Source organism: Ochlerotatus camptorhynchus, unplaced genomic scaffold (assembly GCF_037179485.1).
Source record: "Ochlerotatus camptorhynchus isolate MF236.1 unplaced genomic scaffold, CSIRO-AGI_Acam_v1.1 ptg000840l, whole genome shotgun sequence".
Lineage (NCBI taxonomy): Eukaryota > Metazoa > Arthropoda > Insecta > Diptera > Culicidae > Ochlerotatus > Ochlerotatus camptorhynchus.
Window position 1 is genome coordinate 312,027 of NW_027041300.1, and position 27,853 is coordinate 339,879.

Genomic DNA, 27,853 nt, shown 5'->3' on the forward strand with positions numbered 1-27,853 from the left:
TACGAAAGCTGTTACGCCCTAATTCCAGCTCTATCTAGACTTGAATGCTTTTCTGAAACACAACCTCCACACACATACACGACGACGACAACACTCGAGACGAGCACATTTCGTCCGGGAGGCGGAACGCCAGCTCGCAGCAAGCATAGGGAAGAAGAAATACACACACAGAGCACGGTACTAGCTGAACTGCTAACGTTGCAAGCCAAACGCGAGATAAATCAATACATATCTTATCTACCAATACTCAATATTTCAGAAATATATCAATCAACAGTGCTTCAAAAAATGTCTACAAAATTGTATACGCACACTTTCTTGAGACACTTTAGATTGGGCAAACTTTGCAGAACAACTTTGTCGAAGACCGTAAATCTGTTAGAACTCTGTGCAAACATTTACGAATAATTTAACTTTCCCTAGTGTTCCGTTTATACCTACCGGACGTATACGAGATCAGCGAGCTTGCGGTTGGTAGATATTCAGAAAAGTGTTGTATATTGATAGCATCTAAAATTTTCTTGAAAATTGTATGCTGAAAAAAAAGGGATCCATGAAAGTTACAACTGAAAAATTGTAATCAAAGGGGTTGCCATAATAACTTTTTTTCAGGAAAATTGATTTGTAAGTGCTAGTGTCTTTGTTTCGAGTATTTTTTAGATTATCGTGGTGTTTAGTTTCGTTAAAGTGTAGAAAAATAATGGCAGGTAATGTTCGTGAGTGTTGTGCAGTTTTCTCCGTTGTCAAACTCCCTAGTAGGCAGAGGTAGGACAGACAGTAGATTGCAACAATCCCGCCCACCGAAAATTGCAAAAACCCGCCACTAGATGGACAAACAACTGCCTGTTAGGAGGCCATGGGGGATGGCGATAGAGATGGCCATTTTGAATGGAGGATAACGGGCACGACAAACTGGCGATGAACGACGAATGGCCCGGGTCACTGGCCAACAGCCTGGAGCAGTGACCCAATGACTCGCTCAACTTTTAAATTAATAAGCACTGATCGTAAGACCACCAGCGAAAACGGTTGATCAAGCAAGCAAGCAAGCAAGCTAAATTTACTTTGAATCGCGAACATTGGTGAAAACATAAAGTAATAGTGGAAACAGTGGAAAAGTGTGAGAAGAGAGTCAAGGATAGCAGGTGAATCGCAATAATTACCATTTTGGTTAAAATGGTCCTAATGCCAAATGCATTTGACCATTAGGACCCCGCTGTATTTAGTACAGATCACCTGTACACAGTGAAGTTCCGGTATACGTACCGGAAGGTTACACCGTCACTGCCTACCGGCCCGAGTTCGTCACCAACTCATAGGCCCAGGAAGTGTAACCTGGTGCTCGTCATCACCACCCCGTACAGCAAGCGCGCGAAGAAGGTACACGACGAGGAAGTGGAGAGGAAGCGGACCTCGACCGAGGACAAACGGTCGACGATCGAAGACACGTGGTGGAGGTGTTGTGAGGGGCCCCGACGAAGAAAACATGTCAGATAGATTGTAAGAAAGTGGGAGAATAAGGGAGTAAGTAGATAAACAAAAAAGGGAGAGTAAAAGTTGTCAGGAAAGTGAAATAAATCTTTAGTCTTGAGTAGTGAAGTGCTTGTGGTGTTTTTTTTTCTGTGTGTCACGTGCGATCATTCCCTGCCCCGCGTAATTGTAATTGGTAAGCGTGCCGACCCTGAGGCCATTGGAGTCAGGGAGTCTCGAAAGTGCTCCTGACTGAGGTGGCTGACACTTACAAATTGTGATAAGGTTCACCATCTGGGGGCGACCCCGGCGTAGTGGTTAGCATCCATACCTCTCATGCCATAGTCACGAGTTCAAATCTCACCCAAGACAAGTCACGAATGACTTAAGGGCCTTAAAGTGACTTTACTAAAAAAAAAGTTTTCCACAAGTTTGCCGACCATTTTGTTCATTTTAAAGGTCAAAATTGGAATATTACATGGGAAACTTCATCAAATATAACAATTCTTCCAAAGACACTATGGTCTTCTAGTAAAGCACTAAGCCGCTATTGAATTAAGTTCGCGGCATTGCACTTTTACCATTTCAGTCCCAATTTTTTCTAAGGCATATTTTAAGGAACTTTTAACGCTTTTTGTAAGAATTCAGCTGTGATAGTTCATAGATTGTAAAACATCCAACAAATTTATTTTCGGGATGATCTAGGCCATCTCAATTGTTCTGAAGTTTAGACCTGTATTCAAAGGAGATGTTAAACAAATATATGCTGCCAAAATCCTCGTTGAGTTCAAATACACCGTACGAAATAATAAACAGCATACACCAGGCACAATAAGATCTTCAAATCATCCTAAAGAATTGATCTTGAAATTCTACATGCTCAATAAAGTTTTTCTCGATGTCCGACAAAATGAACGACTGCAGAGAGATTTTTAAGAGCTCATTACATCAGGGGAGATATATATTTGTGTAACAAAGGGTCCCCAAATCATCCTGGAGTTCAAATCTTGATGTTCTACAGATTCAACAAGATAATACGATGTTCTGACTAAAATTTGGTATCCGTAGAACCTCGTTGAGCCCCCTTATATCATGTAGCATATAAGTTAACAACTCATAGATCATGGAGATCTTTTTAAAAAATGACGTTACTCATCATATCAATAACTCAGATTTAATTAGTAATTGTATTTACTGAATAGCAATATAATATTTGTGGAATTCCAAACGCGTCTCCAATAGAAAATCATCCAGGACACGGACACGAAGCTGCTGCACGCCTTGTCTCTGCAATGGCCCACGATGGAAAGAGGATGAGTGCCGTACTTGCTTGTTGATGTCTTGCTCCGCCGCGTGAGGATAAATGTGTTCATCCATCTGACAGATCACCAAGGGGTTCAACCATGTATATTACGAATTATAATACATTAATTAATTCATACACCACACAATATTGATCAATTATAGCATTTGTTTTGGAATTACTCTGCCTTCAACCTGTTTGATTAGATTCAGACGTTTCTCACATGCATCACAGATGGCACGCACGACTTTCATAGGCATTTCGTCCCATATTCGTTTGATTGTGGCTTCAAATTGGATCAAATTTGATACCCTGTGCTCGTTTACCTTCGATATTATTTATGACAATATGAAATAATCAAAAGGATTCAGATCTGGTTAACTGGGAGGCAATTTATCTTTGGCCTTAAAGCTGGTCAAATTATCTCTGCATCACCTCTGAACTTGAGAGGCCGCTCCATCCTATTTAAACAGATAATGATATTTTCCAATAATTTTTGTATGTACTTGGTTTGACAGCTTTCTCCAAAAATTCCCTTTCACAGCATATAGCGTTAACTTTAACGCTTTTTTTTCAATGGAAACCGATGTAATTTACCGCACTTGCATATTCCTCTAGAAATCCAGTTTTGAACATTAGGAGATTGCTGCAGGGCAAACAAATTTTCGTTGGATAGGTCAAACTCTTCCCCAGCTTGTCGTGATAATAGAAGAATTGCTCTTTCGTGTCTTATTTTCTTCGAAGCTTCTGAAACTTCACGAACTTTCCGTTTCATGGAAGCTTGAAATCTCAGGTAATGTTTCCGGACATTGCGAAAGAAGAATTTCGAAATATTAAGATCATCAGTCATTTTACGTACATAGTGCTTTGGTTTTCGTCAAATATTTTTTCTGGTTATTTTAATAACTCGTTCTGTCCTCACGGAACATGCTTGGTTGGATCTCTTCCAGTCATCCAACGAGGAAGTGTCATGGTAACTTCCGACAAAATCAATGAAGCGTAGCTTTAGTTAGGCTTTTAATTTTAATTTTTTTTAAACAGTACTGCTGAAGTTATACTACCACGAATTGAAAATACATACATATAAGAATATATTGGACACAGTGTATATACTTTAAATGACAAAATAACACGAATCGTCCAAATTATCCTGATGTTGAGATCTTGAAGTTTTACAGGCTCCACCAACGTTTTGTATGATATCCTGACTTATTATTTGAATCCATGGAGCTACTTGGGACCTTTTCACTTTCTGAAGGGCAGAGTTGTGCTCAAAAAAAATGTTAGATCTTTCAAATCATCTTAGCGCTCAGATCTTGAGCATCTACAGACTCAACTAGATATTGTATGATGCTATGACTAAATTTATGGAAGCCGTATAGCTTCATGGACCTCTAATATCCTGTGGGCTATAAATTTACAAAACAATTCGGGTTCCTCAAATAAATATTACATACCTTAGTTTGAGGGTTATTCAAATATGATGTCCACTCTTTAGGGGGGAGGGCTTGCTAGAATTTGTGGCAGTACGTGTAATAAAGATGGGAAAAAGCGTTACACAAAGGGTAGAAGGAGGAGTAAAACCAACTTTAAATGTATGTGTTATATATTCAATTTCTCATGGGGTAGATTCGTTGCAATTACCTCAACAGCACAGACAAAACCTACCTAGTGATCGAGCTACCAATAGCTATGCACTTCACAGCCACCAGCGTAGGGATCGTTGGCTGTACACGCTACAGCCACCAGCGAAGGGATGTCTCTCTCGAACGAAGGACCACGACACAACTCGTGATCGAGCCATTGACAGCTGTGCTCTTCACAGCCACCAGTAGTGGGACGATGAGCCGATGGCTCGCCGATAGCGCTTCACGCTTCAGCCGTTGAGCCGCCAACAGCTGTAACCACTACAGCCACCAGCGAAGTAAACCTCTCTTTTTCGAAGGACCACCGTGGCAAAACTGCCGAACACAAGGCTCCGATGAGCCGGGAAGCAGTAAAGTTCAACTCTTTTAAAAGTGTCCACTAGGTGGAACTTATGAGGTCATCACCGCAGAAACCAGTGGATGAACAAACAGGAACTGGACGAAACACCGGTGCTCGGGAAATCTCCGTTCTCGGACGAAAAGAATGCGATACTGTTCTCATCTCTGCCTTTTTTATTTGCTGCTTCCTCTTCAATGGTTAAATACAGGACACATAATGTAGAATGGAGTAGTAATAAAATTTACGTTTATTTGCTGGTTTTTTAAGTTTTAACATTTGGTTTTACATTTCAATTGGTTAGCCTTTGGCTCTTCAACTTTGTTCTAGTTAATTGGTTATTCTAATGTGATGATTGCGTTAAGCGCTAATTGACAGGATAATTGATAAGATAATGATGCCTTATGTATTGTTTTAAGAACTAAAATATTTTATCGAATTTGTTTTTTTTTTAAGCTCCAGTGCTCTGCTGGGATTTCCTGCCAGGTTCCAATCAAATGTTTGTTGGCAAATTTTGGTGCAGCCGTTTTATAGCGTGTAGCCGACGCACCTCTACTTACGCTTTTGAATTTATGATGATTTTGGCTTCTGCTGATATCGATGGTGGCTAAGGCATGCGAAATCCAGTTGTAAGGCCACCAAGCATTAAATACATACTGCAGGCATTGGTTGATGATGACCTACAGCTTTTAAGTGTTCTCCATTGATACGCACCACGTCTCGCTAGTTTTTTTTAGATTTTAGTATAGAGATTTTTACCGTAGGCTAGTTCAAACGTCTTGCTAGTGTATAACAGCACCGATTGGTTCATAAACTCGCAAAGGCATACCTAGCTTTCTTGATTTCCACACATTTGTCGCTCTTGGTCCCGCCGTTTTACGCTATAACTATACTGCCCTTTTCAGCATAGTTGTCCCATTCGATAAAACAGCAAGCTGAGAAAAACGCTGTTGAAGATTTTTTTCTCCATGGGCTCCTTATGGATGGGACAAAATAGTTTTGTTATTTTTCGCGACATTTTCTGAACAAAGTAGGATTTTTATCGTGTACATTGTAAAGTGATGGTACTTGACACTCGATTCCAATGTATAACTCATAATCGCCAAAAATGCTAATGGGACTATTATGCCGCACAGGGCAGTATATCTCCAAGCTAGTTTGAAGAATCAAAGATATATTTTTAATACTTTTACAACATGATGCGATGAGGTCCCATGGAGTTTCATGAATTCGTATAGTAAATCTGGTTATACAAGATTTTGTTGAGCCTGTAGAAGATCAAGACCCACTCCTCAGGATAACTTGGAAACCCTAACACATTTTGTTATTACAACTACATGTACCACATGATATCATGGTGCCCAACGAAGTTTTTTGGGTTCACACAATTCAATATCTCGTTGAATCTGTAGAAGATCGAGATCTGAACTCCAGATAAATTAGGAGAATGGAACATATTTTGTACCTCAATATGATGAGGTCTCATGGAGCTTCATGGGTTTGTATAATAAATCTGAACATCATACAAGACTTTGTTGAGCCTGTTGAATTTGAGGTTCCAACATATTGTGTCATTAAAACTACATCAATAATAATATGATAATATGGGGCTCCACGAAGTTTGGAGAGCGGAACATATTTTGATAATACAATTTCTTATCTCAATTGATTTGATGAGTTTCCACAGAGCTTCAGAGTTTGTATGATAAATCTTGTCAACATGCAACACTTTGATGAGCCTATAGACTATCAGGGCCAAATCCTCAGGATAACTTGGATACCTTAAAATATGTTGTCATTACAACTACATGTCCGACATTATATTATGGGCTTCTACAGAGCTTTTAGGTTCACACATTTAGTCGGGACATCAAACAATACCTTGTTGAATCTTTAGAAGATCGATCTCTGGACTATAGGTCAATTAGGAGAATGGAACATATTTTGTTTGTACAACTTCTTACCTCAATTGAGTGACGGGGTCTCACGGAGATTCATGGACTTGTATAATAACGATTGGCATCATACAAGACTTTGTTGAATCTGTAGAACATAAAGAACCAAACCTCTGCATAACTAGGAGGTTTCAATATATTTTGTCATTACAACGAAGCTCCACGAAGCTTTTTGATATCGCAAATTCGGAAGAGACATCGTATCAAACCTCGCTGAATCAGTAGAACATCAAGATCTCTTCAGGACAGTTTGGAGAATATTACATATTGTTTTAATACAACTTCTTATCTCCCTTGATGCGATTAGGTCCCACGTAGCTTCATGGATTCATATAATAAATCTGGACATCACACAAGACTTGAGCTTTAAGAACATAAGGACCCATTTCTCTGGATAATACTATGTTTTGTCATACAAATACATATGGGACTCCATGATGTTATTTGGGTTCACAATTCAGTCGAGCAGTGTTGGAAAAATATCAAAAATATCAAATCTCACCAAAGATCAAGATCATGCCTGATTTTCGTAGACAAAAATCAACAAGCAAACAACTGCGGTTGATATTGCAAGCTGTGATATTGCAGCTCGGAATATCAAGGTAACAAAACTCACCAGCTGCAAATCTCACCAAACTGTGGTGAGATTGAATTACATGATTTTGGCTTTACACCCGAACGCAACCGAAACTTCCATAACGGCCCCGTGTCTGCCATCGGTGAAGAGAAAAAGAGATTGCATTATTTTACCTTCTATTTCTAAGAAAACTAAGTGCAACGGAATCATTTTTGCGTCGATTCGACTCACTGCTTGATTTTTGCACGTTATCAATAGTCTCGCAATATCAAAGGAGCTTGTAAAATCAATATCAAGCATGAAATTTTGCCCCAATATCACGCGAGATATTGAGAGCGTATTAGAGCGGTAAAATATCAATTTGCTAATGATTATGCCATAACTGCAGTCGAGATATCATATTGTATTGTTGAATGTGTAAAATTTCAAAATCTGATCTATAGGATAATTTTAAGAACACGGGTTTTTTTTTTTGTCCTTGATTTGTTTTCCGTCGATCTTGTTTTCCGTGCTGAGCACCAATGCTACCGACGCCAGGAAGGCAGCTCCCACACCTGGACATCGACCCATCAACTCATGAACCTGGGACCAACGGCTTTACTCCTCTTCCGAAGGAAGGCGTGATCAGAGATGTTATGCCTCAGAACATCCCGGTGGCGCCGACTGGGATTGAACCCAGGCCTGCTGGGGTGAGAGGTAATCACGCTTACCACTACACCACCGGCACCGCTCAAGAACACGGGTTAACACAGTTATGTGCCTCACATGCTGTTATCAAGCTCTATGATGCGGATTGGGATAAACAAATCGGTTGGTTACACTATTGAGCCTGTAGAGCTTGAAGAGCTAAGCTTTAGGACTAGATATATTTTTCCAACGTTACTATGTATTCTACCAAATGCTTTTGAGCCTATTGAAGCTCTACGGGATCAAAAAGTCGATCAGAATATCGTTTATTACTTTATCGAACCTGTAGAATTTCAAGATCGAATCTACATAATGATCTGGATAACTTACCCCTCACCATCCCTCTCCAACGGGGGAGTTTGGTAAAGAGAGATGATCAAACCGATTTGTACGTTCCTAAAGTTGTCCTTGCTCGCTTTCTACTCTCTATATACAATTTCCACACTGCCGTACCCTAACGGGGACTATCAACTCTATACTTTCATCTCCTCATCTATCGTATAAAAATTACCACTTTAGTCTTTTATTTGAAATTTAGCATCTTCAACAATTTTGTAATTTTTTCTGAATAATAGAAATATCTTTGATAAATATTTCTTAAGAAACTACATAATTAGTTATTTTTAATCAGCGACGTTTTACAACTTTTGTGTGAGGGTCATATGACCCCGTGGAATCGAATGTGTTAAAGCACTACATTGTGCATTTTCGCAACCTCGAAACCTCCATTTATCTTTACCACTTTTTGCACAGACTCATATTCTAGGATTATGAATCAAATTAGAGGTTGACTTATATTATTATAGTAGCATAAGTGATGCTACTATCGAACAGTTCGGTATTTAAGTTTGACAATCAATGCAGAACAGTGTTGTAAAAGCAAAATTATTGAGTTTAAGATTGGATCAATTCATCCTTTTATACCGAAACATGTTAAACCCAAAAATTTATGCTTATTAGAATGTTTAATCCAAACACATCATTAAATTTATTTTAATCAAAATATCTGAACTTCTATGACCGCATTTGATTGGTGTGGTTGGAAATTGACAACCAACCCTCCTAACCTACAACTTGGCACGGTTCCGTCCGGAGAGCCGTGTGTATGTGTGTGCGCGTGCATGTCATGTTTGCATGGCACTGCTGACGGAGGAAAGCTGCGTGAAAAAATCAATAAGGAAAATAATGATAAAAAATTGACATGAATATTCATTTTGACGAACGTTTATACGCCGTTCAGCGCTGGTGTCTGGAAACTGGTATTATCCATCACAACCACAACAGTTGTTCGTTTGGTACGTCTGTTCTTCTTTTTTTACTCACCCACATGACAGCGGAGGTACATGGTGGATGTTCCAGGTGGTTGGTAAAATTATAGTACAGTGGTTGGTTCAAGTCCGACGTTGAAAGGGGTTGTATCAATAATTCATGTGGACAGTTGGAAGCTTCTTCGTAGGGGAAAGGTGCGCCTTTTGCTTTTACGTCCCCCTAGTTCAAACGGTACGGCAATTGGGTTCATTTAAAGTGAACTTACCGTGAAGAACTATTCGGTTCAGACAAACGTACAGCATAACCCACATGCATCAGTTTTTGACATAAGCCTTTAATACAAACCCTGGGAAATTATCAATTGAGGCTTGGCCACACAATAACGAAACCATTAGACCTTTGACCATTAATTTTGTCATTCAGTTTCTTATCGATGCGAAAAAAAAATCAGCTCTTGTCATTTAGTTCCTGATTGAAGATGAACTGCTGAAAATTCGGTAAAATTACCTTTTTTCCTTAAACAATAATCCACTTATCTAACGTTAACTTACCTTCTCTTCTCCTTGAGCTGTTTTCAGAGTTCCGTCAACCTAACGACCCCGGAGAACTCTCATCAATCAATCTGCATCTCCTTTTCGCATTAATTGATCCATCTCGGCAAAATGGCTACAACTTTTGACATTTGGCTCTTCGGTATTCCTGAAACGGAAAGCGTTTCAATTGGGATTGGATCTCCTCCTTCCATCACATTCCCTTCAGAAGTCTAGCATGAAGCCACCAAATCCAATGCGATACGATCAGGGTCCGGCGTCGGATGAATGATGATGATTTTCTTATTTTCCTTGTCTGCTTTTTTTTCTCGTTCCGGAGAAAATATCGTCACTCGTTCACAATATCGACCATCCGGTGTTCCCTCTCTTTCTCTTCCTCTCACGAAGAATTCAATCAAAATCGCTCAGACTTCTCCATCTTCTGACGAACGAAGCCCGTTCGAATGCGGCGAAAATGCCAAAACGAAAAGGCCATCACCAATCACGGCAAAGTGTGTTTGGACCGGCTGCTGTACGTTCAGACGACTACGGGAAAAGGCATTCCCTGTTGTCTGCGAGGCGTGAGCGACAAGGTGTACTTCCGTTTCCCACACTAGTGCTTCGTGAAGGAGAGCAAAAGTTCATCGTGCTTCGAAGCAGAAACTGTCTCTTTGCTGATGGAGTGCCATAAATCAAGCATTACTGACCTACATTTATTTATAGTCGTTTGTTCAGGAGGGCTACATAAGTTTCATTAGTTCTCGTTTGCTTTTTCGTTCTAGATGTTGTGAAATCATTTTTGAAAGCATGATACTTCGAAAAGGTAGCAAAACGTAAAGAAATTGAGTTATGCAAGATCTTTTAGCAGTTCTTGTTAAGTAACTTTCCTCTGACTTGAGGAACATTTATTATTCGATTCCCGTTCCACAAAAACAAAATTGTGGAGGAAAGATTCCTACGGCATTTCCATTGATTATGATGTTACATTTCATGTAACTCAGTCTTTTTGCTTTTCGTCTTTTATTATTCTAGGGTTTTCAAAAAGGTGTTGTTTTAAAGTTTGTGTGAAGAATTTTAAGTCTCATTTAAAACTAATGAAAAAAAAAATAAAAACGATGAAATTTTCCTTAAACCTTTGATAAACGCAGGGCAGGACTGTAAATCTGAGTAGCTAGGCAGTAAAGGGGCGTTTATCAAAGATTTCAGGAGAATTTAATCGTTTTAAATGTATGTTTACATAGCAGCCACAACTAACTTCAAGCTACTTGTTCGATCGCTCTACTGCTTTTGAATATGCTTTATTTTTTAAATGAACATATGTGTTATTATTATTGTGAGTTTTATTGTATTCTGTGCTATCTATGAAGGATGTAATATAAATGTAATTATTGTATGTTAAAGGATGTCTCTTAGGGTGTATTCGGAAATTGGCACACACATAAATAGCTGTACCTTTTTAACTATTATACTAAAATACTTGAAATTTTCAAGAATGATGGGTTAGAGCAGGCCTGTCCAACCCTTCAAAACTTGGTTTTTTAAACGGCTGTATCTATTTTCTACGAACATCCCAACAAACAATTTGAGTTGATTAAGAGCGGAATAATCCATGTTCTAGCTGAAGAAGCTTATTTTTATCTGAATAAGCTGTTATGCAGCTTCCAATGTTTGTTGGGGTGTTTATTTTGTTTCATTCTCATTCATGCTGGGCTGAAATTAATATTGATACATTAGATTGGACTAGAATGATGCCATTGCTGAGATCCAGAGACCACGTCCGGCTCGCGGGCCGCATGTTGCGCAGCGCAGGTTTAGAAAGTAATATTTTTCAACATTTTCCAAGATTCAACAGCAACAATGACGAAAAAATTCCCTTGCATAACCGCTGATTTCTAATTTGGGACTGTAAAACATCTTTTAGACAGCATGTTGTTCTCAATACGATTTAAACCACCTCACCCGAAGAAAGTGCTAAATGTTTCAATAGAAAAAAAGCCGCATTTTAATATCATTTATCATATGGCTATTTCAAAGCCTTTATAAACTATTCTGAAATTTTTTAAATTGATTTTTTTTAATTGTTAAATAGAGATGCGTACTACACCTGTATACCATCACGTCACGCTGCCATCGCCGGTGTTTTTCTGGTTTACCGTCACGCCTGCGAAGTTATTATTTCACGTCGGTGTTCAGCCGAAGTAACATGACATGCTTTATAGAGGTTTTATGCATTCTACAAGCCTAATTCATAGTCTACAGAACCATCATAAAACCTAAATTGTTACTTGGCAGTGCACATGAAAACAAAATCCTTTTTATAACAGTACTAAATAACATGTCTTATTATTAACTAACTACACTAAACAATATCTTAATGGTACAAATATTCATATTATTTTATCTCTTTTCATCGTGAACGGAACATCGTTTCATCGTGAACGGATTTGAGTAGAATTTAAGGTGTACTTTAAAATATCTGAGTTTCAAATGACTATAGGGTAGGTGTTCCAGTAATATTGTTGTACCTATAGTTGCGGTATGGAGGTTGTGCCGGAATAGTGAGGAGGTCCCAGATAAGATTATTTTTCATCGTTAGCTCTCCTAAAATAAAGCATATTTGCATATTTCAAACTTAAAATGTGCCCAAAAGTGACGGAAAATAATTAATTTTCCTTAAGATTTTCACTCCTTGTTCCTATAGTTGTGGAACCCATAAGAAACCAACGCATTCCACTATTATAGGAACCAAAGTTAGCAACTTCCACAACTACTGGAACGGTGTTCCTATTAATGGAGGACGATATTTCTAAAATGTTATGCAATGTAATATTTTTCTATCAAAATAGAGGTTGAAAGGTATAGATAGACGTATAACAATTATGTGTACATCGTTTATTTATTTTTTAATTGATAAATTGGCTTAGTACTTCCACTACTGGCTCACCCACCCTACATAAAAACATTTTCAGTTAATTTGGTTCTTTGTTCTTAACTGCTGTTTATAAAAGAGCACTCATAATGTAAATTTTTCAGGACTGATGCAGCTGGCGCGTTATTTACCAGTGACATGGAGTTTGTGCATAAGTGATCCGTAGATATTGTTTTGAATCAGATGTAGACCATCTTGTTTCAGTTTTTCATATTAGTAAACCAATGTTAAACCCCTTTAATAACTGATTTTTTTTTATTTTAACTATTCATTCAAATGCTCGTTCCAACTATCAAAATCTTGGTTTGCAACTGATTAATATGAATAGGAACTTTTCCCAGACACATTTTTATAATTTACCTCCGTAGCTTATCCTTTGTGACTCGATGTTTCCTTCAATATCGAGCATATTTTGACGTAGGACTACGTCTTTGATTTTTATATGGGGGTACACTTTGTGAAAACCGAAAATGGAACATGTAACAAATTAAGAAAGATTTTGAACGTTAATAACTCAGCTGCCCCTGGTCCAATTTCAATAATTTTATCACCAATCGATCAGAAATATGGCTACGCATCGATAACAATGCTTCGGAATGTTGATTTTCAACAAGAAACTAATGAAAAACTGGTGAATGTCCAGCATTGTTCAAAAGCGTCGAATTAACTAACAAATCCACCAATTACCTACATGCATATGCTGCTTCCCCAGCACAGTCATCAGAGAGTAGTAAGTAGACGAAACAAGTCGAAGTGGCATTCGCCTCTGATCCTCCGGCGTGTGCGAATAGGGATGATGGAATTGCGTAACATTTTGCACACTCATCGCCATATTCAGAACCACACGCTCCCAACGATCACACAATATGTTCTCCAGAGTTGTAGTATTGTAACCAAACTTGGAAACAGGGGATACACTCAAAAAATATATCACGCATGTAATGCATGAAATCAATGTGAATTTCACATAGCTTTCCAAAAAAAAAAGTTGATGACAACCTAAAAAAATCGTTTATGGACTTTGTCGTTCAGTTTTTTCCTGGAAATTTTTGTTAAATAAGCTAGAATTAAATAAAAAAGGTTTTTTCCCATACATTTTTAACCGCTTTAATACCAATTCCCAGAGAGCCGAAACATTAAAATTTGAAAGAGAAAATTCACTATCACGATCTCAAAATCTCAACATTCCATGTATTTTGATGACACTCTGTAAAATTTGGTGGGGGAGGGATGATTAACATTTGAAGTCCCTCCCATTTTGTATATTCTGCATAAAAAATACATAAAAATTCCCTCCCTTCTAACAAGAAAGCCTGCAAGAAAATACTGTTTTTCAAAAATTTCTGGGAAAAAACTGAACGATAATGAATGATTTCTTTTGACTTATTTTGACCATAATATGCATCCACTTTTCCAAATTTCTAACTTACTATCAATGGAACAGCGCCATCAATGAGAAAAAATAGTTTTGACTTAATGGTGAAAACTATTTTTGTAGTTCTTTAAAAATTCTACTCTAACTCTTTAAATGAACTTGGTGGCTCCCACACCTTGACCCTACCTATCGACCCATCAACTCAACCGGGGACCAACGACTTTACTTCCCGAAGGAAGGCGTGATCAGAGATGTTAATTCGAGATAATTGTGTTATGCCTTAGAACATGCCGGTGGCGCTGACTAAGATTGAACCCAGGCCTGCTGGGGTAAGAGGTAATCACGCTTACCACTACACCACCGGCGCCGCTAACTTTCATGGTGTTGCCATTGGCAAACTACGCAAAAGGAAAGGAGCCAGTGTCACTACTTGATAGCAAACTACTCATAATGGGAGGAGTCTTTGTAGCTTTTATACCACTTGGTTGCACATCATTCTGCTTTATAAAAAGTAGCCCCAGTACTTCTCGATAGGGCGGAGCTCCGGAGTGTTGGGAGGGTTGAACATTTTCGGCACGAAATTGACCTTATTGTCCGCATACCACTTCAGCACGTCCTTGGAGTAGTGGCATGAGGCCAAATCCGGCTAGAAGATTGTTGGGACGTTGTGGGCCTTCAGGAGAGGAAGCAGCCGCTTCTGGAGGCACTCTTTTATGTACACCTGTCCGTTCATCGTGTCCTGGGTCACGAAAGGTGCACTCCGCTTCCCGCACGTGCAGATGGCTTGCCAAACCAGGAATTTCTTCGCAAATTTGGACATCTTCTGAGTGCGGACATGCTCCGGAACGCTGAACTTATCCTTGGCCGTGAAAAACAGGTTGCCGGGGATCTGTTTGAAGTCGGCCTTCACATATGTTTCGTCGTCCATGATGCAGCATTCAACTTTCGTCAGCATGTTGAGGTACAACTTCCTGGCACGGGTTTGGCGGACTTGTTCTGCTTCTCGTCGCGATTAGGGGCCTTTTGTACCTTCAACGTTCGAAGCCCAGGCTTAGTTTTGGCCTTCTGGACAAAACTTCGGCTTAGGTGCAGCTTCTTAGCCACATCCCTAACGGAGGCGTTCGGATTTCGGTTGAAGGCCCCAACTACGCGGTTGTGATTTTTGGTGTTGTACGGAATACTTTTTCCTTCACTTCTGGGCTTCCGATCGGTGGTCAACCGTTCCTCGAACCGCTTAATCACTCGCGACACCGTGGAATTCACGATTCCCAACGTTTTAGCGATGGAACGATGCGAGAGATCCTTGTTCTCGTGATGAATGCGCAAGATTTTATCACGCACGAGCTGTTCTTTCGACTCCATTTCCGCGAGTTTAAAACTTGCAGGATGTAAATAATGCACTATGAACTAAATCCACCCAAATTTTCATTAAATTCTACCCAACGGTTAAAAAGTTAGAGCAATTTCATAGTGTGGCAATTTCAACGTGGACACCCTTTAGGCACAGACCGTTCTAATTTTTACTTAAATTTTTTAACAAATATTATCTTTTTCTTCAACTATTATCTTCTTTCTACCCAAATTACGACCCAACTGGAGTTATATGCCGACATATACTATATTCTGGCAGAAATATGCATCTTCAGCGAAAAAATGGCTCAATCAGCCTTAAATTTTTTGTTTGATTGCCCTTAGATCTCTAATCTAAACTAATCTAACACCAACACAACCAGTTTTTGAAAGCATCCTAGAAAATGATTGATATACCTCCATCATTTTTCTTGTCTATTTGATATATGTTCCACATTGAAGATGCGTCAGGTCTACTGTGCAGCATTTAAGGGGCAAGATAATTCAGAATCCAGTGAATTGATAAAACGAGGACATCTCGTACCGTATGTTCCATTTTTGGTAATTATATGATTAGTAGTTAGATATGGTAGTTGGAAGCATCTAAGCTAGATGCTAACTCTTGTCCTAGCTTTTTATGGCCTATGGCTATAGCGTTAGTTTCTGAAAAGAGAAGAGGGAATGGAAAAGAAAAGGAAAAGGAGGTGGACAAAGGGAATAGGATAATTCTATGAATATAAAGAATAGCTTTGATTTGATGTTTGTAATATAAAAATTCATAATGGCAGGGGTCCTAATATCGACTCAGATCACTACCTCGTTGTCGCGAAAATTCGAGCGCGTCTATCGACCGTTACGAGTTCGAGAAACCAGAGATCGATGCGTTTCAACATCCAGCGTTTGACAGTAGATGGTGTTGCTGCAGAGTACCACCAGAAGCTGAATGAGCGGATAGCGAAAATCAACGTGAACGAGAATCTCAACCAGAATCTCTCGCAGTGGAAAAATGTACCCAACAAAGGAAAAAAAAAAAAAAATCTCAACCATCTGTGGGAAACTGTCCACGGAGCGGTGAGCACAACAGCACGAGAGGTGATAGTTACAGCTCAGATGCGCCCCCAGAACGGGTGGTTTGACGAGGAGTTCCAGCGAGTGACAGAGGAGAAGAACGTCGCCAGAAGCCGGATGTTGGTGTCTGGTACCCGTCAGAACAGAGAGCGGTACAGGGTAGCAAGGTCAGCCGAGAAACGAACCCAACGCAGGAAAAAAAAGGCAGTACGAGGAACGCGTTATTGCTGAAGCGCAAGACAGTATGGAGCAGAATGATATGCGAAGGTTTTACGCAACTGTCAATGACGTGAGGAGTAAGACAGCGCCGTCTCCCGCCATGTGCTATGACCGTGAAGGTAAACTGCTGACAGATAAAACGATGATGGCTACCAGGTGGAAGGAGTACTTCGAGACGTTGCTGAACGGAGAGAACGAGAGAGCATCTACAAACAGAATACACATCGACGACGATGGTCAAGCTGTGGAACCACCAACGCTAGAAGAGATGAAAAAGGCGATACGAGAGCTGAAAAACAGTAAGGCTGCGGGGAAGGACGAGCTCCCGGCCGAACTTCTCAAACACGGAAGTGAGCAGTTGCACCAGATGATCCACCGTATACTGCTCAAGATATGGGAGGAGGAAGAATTGCCCGCTAGTTGGTTGGATGGTCTCGTTTGTCCCCTCTACAAAAAGGGACACAGACTGGAGTGCGCCAATTACAGAGGAATCACGCTTCTGAATGGCGTACAAAATATTATCACGTGACCTGTTCAACAGATTGAGACCGCTTGAGGAATCCTTCATCGGCGAATACCAGGCTGGTTTTCGTGAGGGTCGATCAACGACGGATCAAATGTTTACCCTGCGTCAAACCCTTGGCATTGAAAGAGGCCGATCGGAGAGCTTTCGGTGTCTTCGAGCGTAAAGTGCTGCGAACAATACTCGGCGGTAAACTGGAAAATGGCGTCTGGCGGCGTCGCATGAATCACGAATTGTACCAAGTATATAACGGCATGGATATTGTGAAGCTTATAAAACACGGCAGGCTACAGTGGGCTGGGCATGTGGCACGAATGCCGGAAAAGCGTCAAGCGAAGTCAATATTCAGCAGGGAACCCGGAAGAGGACGTCGGCTTTGGGGTAGGCCACGCACGCGTTGGCTTTGTGCAGTTGAGGAGGACATTAGGTCCTTGAACGTCCAAGGCGACTGGAAGCAATTGGCTCAGGACCGAGACCAATGGAGACGGGTACTTCGTTCGGCGTAGATTTGAATTCAACGAGTCGTCGCCCATCAGGTATCAGGTATCAGCTTCTGAAACTTTTCAGAGATTTCGAGCAATAGTGCAATGAAATACTGAAGTCTCCTTATACTCGCATGTTTCTAGAGATTCTAGTATTTTTGAAGCAAATAATGTTACGGAAGTTCCGAGAAATCATAAATACACAAAACTTCTGGTTATTTTCATAACTTTCCATATTTTTTGGTGATTTCTGAGTATCCTGAAATTCTAGAGTTACGATACGGTGTTCCAAAAGATTAAGAGCATCCTTATAAGTGACACATCAATTAAACTGATCCTAGAACAGATACCGTCAGATTTAATTCTGTGTACCAATTATGGTTATTCGTTCTCATTATGGAGTATTCAAATTAAAGTCTATTGGAATTCCATGGACCATATTTTGAACATATCATAATTGGAACGTATAGCTATACTGGTACAGTTTCTTACTTACCTCACCAATCAGGCTAAGGCCTTGTTGTCCTCTGCTGTCCGAAGAAGTCGTCTCCACTCTACTCGATCCATGGCCACACGTCGCGAGCCTTGTAGTCTGCGAAGGGTCCGCAGGTCGCCTTCTACTTGGTCGATCCACCTTGCCCGCTGCGCGCCTCTTCTTATTGCTCCTGTTGGGTCGCGTCCAAAGTAGGCAAGATTCCCTACCATAATGCGTCTTTGAATTTCTCTGATAGTATCATTTTCGGCGGTCACCAGTGAGCCCAAATACACGAACTCATCGACCACCTCGATTTCTTCACCGTCAATCTTCCTTAGAACTTCTTCCTGGATGGACTTCCTGAAGATCGTGCCACTCGTGTCTATCCCTGCTCTTCTGATCACACCTTCTAACGCGATGTTGAATAGCAGACACGGAAGTCCATCACCTTGCCGTAACCCACTTCGAGATTTAAAGGGACTCGAGAGTGTCCCCGATACTCGAACAACGCACATCACTCGATCCATCTTCACCTTGACCAATCGCGTCAGTTTACCTGGAAGTCCGTACTCGTGCATAATCTGCCATAGCTGATCTCGATTGTATCGTATGTGGATTTGAAATCGATGAACAAATGATGTGTGGGCACGTTGATACAGTTTTCCTGGTTGCAAATAGGATTTATTTGGAGTTTTTACGGTAGTAGATCTGAACGAGTTTTTCACAATTATAGATGTTGGGTTGAACACCATTTGGCTGAAATTGATTTAAACGAGAGGTTACACTGCCTAAATGTCCAATTATACGATTAACGATTAGTCGTGAAGATTTGTCCAGCTATTCGATTAAATATTTATAGAATTTTCAATTATTCGAGCGCGTAACCGACATCCCTTCTTATTTCTACTCATTTGATTTAGCGCAGTAGAGAAAATAAATAAAAGTACTATTTTATCAGAACAGGCATAGAGAGGAACCATGACGTGAAACAGGATCATAAATTCGCCGAAAACAATGTTAAGCGTCTTTCTGTTAAATGCTAACCTTTACCAACTTGTGTAGAGAAGAAGTTAAACGAGAAAAACAAGAAAAGGGGAGGAGCTCTAGCTGGGTGGACACTGATATATATATATATATATATTCTGCGGCCAACCCTCCAACCTGTCCAGCAGCAGACGGGCCGAGACTCTTGCGAGTGCCCAATCATTGAACCGAAGAATATGGGATTGTCCGGTCCGATTTGCTGATCCAGCTGCCTACACGTCATCATCAACCATGTATTACCATCGGCCCTTTTTAGAGCCACCAAGATTTTCCAAAAGAGTTAAATTTCTGAACATTTCCCAACTAAAATTCATATCAAAAGGTGAAGAACCTTTTGTCAGTCAGTCATAGTAAAGAGTATACATAGAAAGAACCCCGCTCAAATTCCTATTCCTACACAAAACACAAGCTCCCACTGCAGTTAACAAATAAGATCTATTATATAAGTTGTAGTTTTTTATAACAATAGAAGCCGTGATGAAGATTACTCCTGTAGTGTCTAGATTTGCACCCTTTGGTTCATTTATATATAACCTTGATTATGCGTGGAGTGAGATCTACTATGCGTACGAGTAGAACAAACGGATAAGCTAGAAGAGCGTTATCAGTGATTGCGATGGTTCAAGGAAAATTAAATAAAGCATTTCCGTTAATATGACGCTCCAAAGTTACTAGGCCATACCGGTGAGATCTTTTCATTTTATCTATTTATATTTCATTTTCATTAATGATTTATCAAATGCTCTATATTGACGAATAGAGTTTCCTAATCATTTACCCTCCCACTAACAAAACTCTTTCCTTCCTGCACACTTAGAAAAAAATATGTCAATTTAGGTGCTCTGAAAGTGACATATACGAGCGTCAATTTTGACATAAATTTGAGTCATAACAGACGCGAAATATAGCTTAATCAAACGTACTTTTCGTCGAGCAACGAACTTTTCAGTCTCGGAGCACTTTAAATTACATAACATGTTTGTTTACGTCTCATCTTTTATGTCAAAGATGGATTCCGTCACGTGTAAAATAATTATTTCCAAGTGTGTGTGACATCTTTGAAGGTAGTATGGGTTCCCTGCACCTTCTTAAGTAGATGTTGGATTAAAATTTCCCTCCCTTTCTCTGCGATTGTTGGGATGTGGCCAGGTTATTTGTGTGTGGGGAAAATCACTAGTCCCAAGTGTTTTTTTTTTCTGCAAAACGTATTAGTTGACCATTATATAGCCACCCAAAATTTGTACAATAGCATATGCATTTCATATCATATTTCATATACATCTAGCGTTCAGCATCATAAGGGCCTAACTACAATGAGCGATTGTCTTAATTGATTTTCTTTTTTGGTAATAACTCAATTGAATTAACATTTTTCGATTTATGATCAAGAAAAATGATAAATGAGCTATTCTAGAAAGTGATGTAATGTTTCATACAGTGGCGCCGGTGGTGTAATGGTAAACGTGATTGCCTCTCACCCCAGCAGGCTTGGGTTCAATCCCAGTTGGCACCGCCGGGATGTTCTGAGGCATAAAATCTCTGATCACGCCTTCCCGGTCCATGAGTTGATGGGTCGATAGGCAGGGTCCAGGTGTGGGAGAGCTGCCTCCCTGGCGTCGGTAGCATTATTACTCTGTACGGAAAAAAAAATCAAGAAAAAAAGAGAAGATTTGTCATAATTCTATATCTATTTAGAAAATAGTAAATGTGCATGCTGACAGTTGTGCAAATTTGATCAATGCAAGCAATTTGCACCAGACGCGCAAAACTAGAAGCATCATCATTTATTATACAAGGAGAACTAAGGCGAATACCTTTCGTTAGCTTCATTTTTCATAAACACCTGACGGACTAAAAGTGTGAATGAGTCGCTCCTTTCCTGTTCCGTATTCTACAGCAGCGTTTTAATTTTACCGGAGAAAAATTACTCCTCATAAGTCTCCCTCACGAACACAAGTTGCTTCGTAACGGGCAAGTTTCCGTTCATGGATCTGTTTTGCATTTTCTTTCTCTGCATTCATATTAAATTGTTGAAACTTGTAGCCAAATGGATGTACAAGGTACGAAGGAACTGAGCAGACAACAGTTGTCTGAGTTGGCTTGAATGGGAGAAAATCAAATAAGAAAAATGAAACAAAGCGAGAGTATTGCGGAAAAAATCGTAATGAACTTTTGCTTCCAGTGAACTTACTTCAATTCGTTTGAGGATCTCTTCTTAGAAGAAGAAAATATTAAAGCACACATAGGAATGGTAGGAGAACTTGTTTTTGTTAAAGTGCATGCTTCTAAATTTTTGTAAATCTAATTTATGTTCATTTTCTCAAAATACTTTTCCGCACAGTTTGAAATTTTTCGAGAAGGAAAAACTTGTTGAAAGTTTTTGCAACACATAAATGCATCAGCAAGCTTTTTACGACTTGCGTTCTACTTATATTCACCCCAAAGCCATTGCAGCAAGAGAGAGATTGTTGGATGGTTTCTGCATGCCGGATTTTACAGCATCGTCGAAAAAGTCTTCGAGTAGTGCACTGCTGGTTATGGACAAAGAGAAAGGAAACTCAATTTTAAATTCTTATGTTTTGTAGCTGGAAACGACCAACATTAAAAGTTTAACTGCCTGCTTCTGTGGGTTTCCGATATGGCTTTGCTATTTGAGTTCGGTATACCTATAGCTATAGATGTCAACGCAAGACTGTTTTAGTTTTATGGAAGCTTTCAATGAAATTTTCACTTTTGTGAGGTGGTATACGAGTTTGTTGTTTGTTAGCTGCTTTACATTGTACATCATATAAAGAAAGAGAGAAGGATTAGTAATGCCTATTTGATTTCACTGCCTTAATTCCTTACCCTTGACAGATACGCGTATTTCGTCAAATACAGATTTCTTCAGTGTCAGTGTGGTGTCATGTACTTACTAATTACGTTTAACGTTTGTTTGCGTTTCATGAAGCCCCAACTTTATTCTTCCTCCCCTTGTAGCGTTGTTTTCTACATGGCTGGTCACCCTAAAATGCTACGTCATTTATGCATCTTCCCTTACGTTAAAGGACGACTTAAGTGGATAAACATCGATAGAACTGTTTCTGAATATTGGTGGTAGGTACCTGTATGACCAAATCAGGCGATCGTTTGTTTTGCTAGTACCTATCGGTAGAAAATCTACCATGCTATTTCTCCTGTAGTCAATCAGAAGGGGAAATGAGGGGGTATATTGAAACGCAAAATCCAAATTTCGCCATCTATAGTTTCAAATATTGACAATATTTTTGTTTGTGTGCTGGGTGCTTTAGTGTGCTTATTATCGGAAACCAGCTTCTATTCGGCAACCTTTCCGATTTATGTGCGTGTTAGACAGATGTTGTTTTATCTGTAGCACAAAATCGGCAGAATTTTGTGATACATATGTTTTATCTAAAGAAAAAGCATGTAAAATGCAATTTCTCTGTCAAAAAATCTAACTCATTCTCACTCATGTATCCTGCAGATCTCCATTGGGGCATATAGCCAAAGTGAAAGATTTCCATCCTGGGCAACTGCTTGATTTTGCATAAGAACTTAGGGAGGGGTATCAAGAATATTTTTCGTAAATATGACCATTGTCATATACAGATTATTCAATTTCGATTCGATGATGGATCTTAAAATGGGGGGAGAAAGGGAGTTCTTAAAAAATTTTAAGTCTTACAATGGGGGAAGGCGTTGGCTGAAAATAAAAAAAAAAGTGCCTCATGGCCCCTTGATCTGCACACTTAGAAATAACTGATTTTACATGTGATGGAATCTATCTGTGACATGAAGCATTGGACGTAAACAGATATTTCAAGTAAAATTAAATGCATTAAGAGTTAAAAGTTCGTTTTTCGACGAAAAGTACGTTTGATTGAGCTGAATTGCACGTCTGTTATGACTCCATTTTATGTCGAAATTTACACTAGTTTATTTCAGTCTAAGAGCACTTAAATTTACATGAATTTTTCTTAGCGTGCGGGTTCGGGTTAAATTCATAACAACTTGCTTGATTTCCTTATTGAGGCGCCGCCGTCATGGAGCATTTCCAGCGCAAATCGAAAACCGGTTGGAAATGAGTGTTTCCGATTTGAATGAAACATTACTCACATGTTCGGTGCTACCAATGGTTGAATTTTTCATTTTAATATGATTTTTTCTCTAGAGTATCTTTTGAAAAAGGCATATTCTAAAAACGGATTATACCTATCTTTTCAAAAAATCATATCATGAAAATGATTGATCTGATCAAAATAACATCTTATCAAATATTCTTCACGAGCATGAGCATGAGCATGATTGACCGCATACGATTGCTACTCTGTTATTGCCAGACCAGCTGTAAATACACAGAGAACCAATAGACGATGCTTGGGACTATCAATCATCTTGAATGTGTAAAAACTGGTGATCTCAAACTAGGCAATACCAGCGAAGGCCGCGCCCGAACACAGGTCAAGAAAGAAATAAGTAGGAATGTGTTGTCACGTCATGGAAACCGAGAACACCTCTGCACTTCCACGAGGAATCACTGGAATATTGGGTAATAGGGTTAGGTTTGCAACAAGGTTCGTTTTGGTAAACGATAAGCTGAATTGATGTCCTAACGATCATGTAACGGGAAGGAGCTTGGGATTGAACCCAGGGTCGAGCTGCTGTTATTACCATGTAGTCATGGTAACGATTGACGAATCTTGAATGTAGATGGGCTTGATATTAGATTCATGATGTTATGCTCAGTAAGCAAAAACGGTTGCTCTAAGGCCACCGAGCCCCTCATATCACATTATACCGTTACTCAAGTTGTTATAACTATACAAACCCGGCACCGACGACAACGAAAAGTTTTACAAAATACACGATAAACAAGCGCTCTTACCATACATTTTTAATATGAAAGGACCGGGGACCGCGTTTTTCTACTCAGTAAGCAAAGCACTGCAACCGACGATCTTTAAAATCCTAAAACTAAAAGCTACGAAAAAGCACTTAGGCCTTCATTAAGTTCCACTTTCACGCGACGTTCAATGTTTCGATTTGGTCCCCGTGAAATAAAATACAGTAACAACGAAATTTATTGTCAACAATCTAACTTATTTTACGTATATTGTACAATAAATTTTAACATATTGTTATTACAATAGATGTATAATACGTTCCATATTGTAAGGATTTTCAACGGTAAACCCGTAAAAAAAAGAACCGTAGAGGTACAATGAAATGTATTGTAACCATACAATAGAGTTTATTGTATTTACAATAAATCGCAAAATTATAATAGAATGTATTGTTTCCACAATATAATCTATGGTAAAGTGGGGAATACACAATAGAACAAGGGGGTCGTTGTGTATCTTAACTATACGAAAAATCACTCTTTCCCGAACAAACTTGAGCCATTTACCATTAATGGTACTGTTGTTCTATTGTTGAAAACTCCTACTAAATGGGACATATTGTACATCAATTTTAATAACACCATGTTAAAATTTCGTGTACTATATAAACACAATAAGATCGATTGTTGACAATAGATTTGTTTGTAACTGTATTTTATTTTATGGTAATTTTATGGTTTTTGTTTTCGGGAATGGCTCAAGTTTGTTCGGGAAAAAGTTATTTTTCATCTGATTAAGATACATAACAACCCCCTTGTTGGATTGTAGATTTCCCCATTTACCATAAATTCTATTTTAAAAATAATAAATTCTTTTGTTATTTAATTGTTGTACATTTTATTGTGAATACGAGAAATTCTATTGTATGGTTACAAACATTTCATTGCACTTCTATGAATCTTTTTTTACTGGTACACCGTTCGAAAAATACATGTAAATTTCTGCAAGATATAGCGCACATAAAATTAACGCTAGATTTGGCATACATTTACGCGATACTTCGTGTAAATTTAAGCGCAATATCGCATAAATTAGCAATATTGTATGCAAGCTTGTAAAAGATTTCGCTGTTTGTGCCAATTGTAGCTCAAAATTAAACGAAGGGAGATTTTACGCGATAGTTACAATTCAGAATTTTTTTTCTGTGTAGGGATTTTGATCTAATTTCCGTCCTACTAAGCACAACCCGCGCTTTACCTCTCTTTTTGAACGGGTTTCAACAAAAAATGGAAAATTTCTGTCAAAGATGACTTCTAGAGTAATGGAGACGAACCAGCCCAGGGCTGAAAGTCTCCTAAATAAAGATATAAAAAAAATAAAAAAAAATAACTTCTAGAATTATTCATCTTTCCATACGTTGGATTTGATAAAGAGCCACAAATTTATGAAATATTGTACAAAATCTAACACTGCTTCTTGATTCTAAATTCGTCCTACGAGTTTCAATTCCGTCCTAATGCATTGAAACGCCATTAGATTTTCTGGGGGCGACTTCGGCGTAGTGGTTAACATCCATACCTCTCACGCCAATGTCACGAGTTCAAATCTCACCCCCGGACAAGTCACGATTGACCCAAGAGTGTTAAAGTGACTATAAAAAAAAAAAAAAACAAACCATTAGATTTTCTTTGTCCTACGGATAAACGTAGAAAAAGGGGATTTTCTAGGAGCGCTTTTGTTTTGAGAACAATAAGCGTAAATATTCATACAATGCGCTCTAACATGATTTATGTTGTAGCTAATAAACTAACGCATAAAAAACAACCTATTATTGATTTGTGCACGGTGAAATCATTGATATTATTGATCTTTTCTGGTCGATACAACGGAAATGGGCGATTACGACGAAGTAGCGCTCTACCCTTTTTACGCATGGTTTAGGCAATCATAACAAGCTATGACCGACGTGACGATTGTGTAAGCCCTGGTTAAAAAAAGCTATTCAAATGATATTAAGTTCTCGAATTTCACTTGGTATGTAATAAACAACAGAAATACGCGATAATTCATATAGTTTCAGCAGTTGATGGTTAATTTTAAATTTACTAACGGCGGACACATTATCAGCACTTTCCTCAGCTAATTTACCAACCGGACCGTGTTCAAACTCGCACACGGTGACGAGACTCTCGATAGAACTACACGCCGAAAGCGTAACATCCGAACACGGTAAACCGTCACTCTCGCCAAAGTAAACCCGTTGTCTTCGAACGGCAAAAAAAATGAACTCGGTGAGAAATTTTGTGATACGTAATTTCCACTGAAAATCAATCGGGGATACACGAATTTCACCACACCCAACTGCGAAATAAGTTCAGATGCACTTTTGATACACTTTCGGTATCAATATCGGTTGAAAACACTTAATTTTTTGCAAAAATAGTTGCGAGCGAACCAACATTAAGACTGACCGTGCCGAGCTCTTTCACGCACCTTACAACGCGTAAATAAACTGAAATTAAAAATTATCACCCGCGATGCCACAAATTTATGGTTCGGGAGAAAAAATAAAATCAAACAACGCAGATAGCGACATGTCTTCTGATGCTTGCAAACATGATGAGTCACGTTTTTTTTCTCGATTCTAAAGCTTCCCGGAAAGCGAGAAAACTACCAATCACACACGTATAACCGTCCGGGAGGCAGAGTGCCATCGCTAATCCGGCAAATGCAGCCGAAAACTATGAAAGCGAACGCACGCACAAAACAGAGAACAAACTTAAAACACAACCGTATCCAAAGGGGTTCGAAACTGCACTCCTGTAGGTAATTAAATGTTTTTTTTTTTTTTCCTTTGGTTTGTTTTTTCCGTCGATCTTGTTTTCCGTGCTGAGCACCAATGCTACCGACGTGCTAGGCAGCTCCCACACCTGGACCCTACCTATCGACCCATCAACTCATGAACCGGGGACCAACGGCTTTACTTCCCATCCGAAGGAAGGCGTGATCAGAGATGTTATGCCTCAGAACATCCCGGCGGCGCCGACTGGGATTGAACCCAGGCCTGCTGGGGTGAGAGGTAATCACGCTTACCACTACACCACCGGCGCCGTTAACATATTTAAATGTTCTTCAATAAAAAATTACACTGAAGGAAAAAACTTAGTTAATTCATATTTTTAAAAAAAAACAAAAAAACGTAAATTTTCTCAAAATACCTCGTTTCGATTTTTCATTTTTTCAAAGAAAGCCTTAGTAATTCTCTAAAATTTTTAAATTTGGTGAGGAGTGTAAGCTTGGTGCAAAAACACTCTTAAACTTTTATTTTTTTATTTTCAAAATATTAAAAATTGCATATTGATTATATAATTAATAATTTATTTGGATTTTACGCATAATTTTCGATAAATTTGCCAAAATAATATTTTTACGCAGTCCAGTCGAATGCGAATTTAAAAAATAATAATGTTGAATTTTCAACATTTTATACCATTTTATGTCCAGCAACATAATGTGTTTTCTATGGTTGAATTTAAAATAACTGGTGGCTGTCAGACTTGCCCGTTTCTCTCTAACCCAAAGTAACATTACTGGTTTTATTATGGCTCTAAACCATTTTTTCAAGTCTAAATTATGCTCTACAAGACTATTATAAGACATGAATTGTTAACAAGCTTGCATACAATTGTTCAGATGTATGCGAACCTACGTGAAACATCGTGTAAAATTGCGCTAAATTTGGCGTTAATAACGTGTGCGCTATATATCGC

General features: G+C 39.0%; 1 protein-coding gene and 1 pseudogene across 2 annotated transcripts in view; both read left to right on the forward strand.

The window, feature by feature from the left end:
• Nucleotides 1–27,853, forward strand: part of LOC135715273 (band 7 protein AGAP004871) — a 609,777-nt gene that overhangs the window by 112,100 nt on the left and 469,824 nt on the right. The window lies entirely within an intron of this gene.
• LOC135715261 (uncharacterized) overlaps nt 16,308–27,853 on the forward strand; it is a 42,025-nt pseudogene continuing 30,479 nt past the window's right edge.